This window comes from Arachis hypogaea, chromosome 20, assembly GCF_003086295.3.
Source record: "Arachis hypogaea cultivar Tifrunner chromosome 20, arahy.Tifrunner.gnm2.J5K5, whole genome shotgun sequence".
Taxonomy (NCBI): domain Eukaryota; kingdom Viridiplantae; phylum Streptophyta; class Magnoliopsida; order Fabales; family Fabaceae; genus Arachis; species Arachis hypogaea.
Window position 1 is genome coordinate 90658329 of NC_092055.1, and position 745 is coordinate 90659073.

At 40.5% G+C, this 745-nt stretch overlaps 1 non-coding gene across 1 annotated transcript; it reads left to right on the forward strand.

Annotated features, from left to right (window-relative positions):
- Nucleotides 1-229: 229 nt before the first annotated feature.
- Nucleotides 230-337, forward strand: LOC112787223 (small nucleolar RNA R71). Its single transcript, XR_003194647.1, has one exon. It is a non-coding gene; the product is annotated as a small nucleolar RNA R71 (small nucleolar RNA).
- The last annotated feature ends 408 nt before the right edge of the window (nt 338-745 follow it).

The following is a 745-nucleotide window of genomic DNA, read 5'->3' on the forward strand; positions in this document are numbered from 1 at the left end:
CATTCAGAGTATCAATTTCATGAACTCCCTTCCTCTGAGGCGTCCCATTACTCACAGGATTCTTTTTAGAAGTGTACATGAACTGGTTATTTGTAACCATGTCAACGAGTTCCTGAGCTTCTGCAGGCATTTTCTTTAGGTGAATGGATCCACCTGCAGAATGGTCCAATGACATCTTGGATAATTCAGACAGACCATCATAGAATATATCCAGGATGGTCCATTTTGAAAGCATGTCAGAAGGACACTTTTTGGTCAGTTGCTTGTATCTCTCCCAAGCTTCATAAAGGGATTCACCTTCTTTCTGTTTGAAGGTTTGAACATCCACTCTAAGTTTGCTAAGCTTTTGAGGAGGAAAGAACTTGGCTAAGAAAGTCGTGACCAGCTTATCCCAAGAGTTCAGGCTATCTTTAGTTGAGAGTCCAACCATATTCTAGCTCTGTCTCTTACAGCAAATGGGAAAAACATTAGCCTGTAGACCTCAGAGTCAACCCTATTGGTCTTAACAGTATCACAGATCTACAAGAATTCAGTTAAGAACTGAAAAGGATCTTCTGATGGAAGTCCATGAAACTTGCAGTTCTGTTGCATCAGAGAAACTAATTGAGGCTTTAGCTCAAAATTGTTTGCTCCAATGGCAGGGATTGAGATGCTTCTTCCATTTAAGTTGGAATTGGGTGCAGTAAAGTCACCAAGCATCTTTCTTGCATTGTTATTATTTTCGGCCATGTCTCCTTCTTTTTCG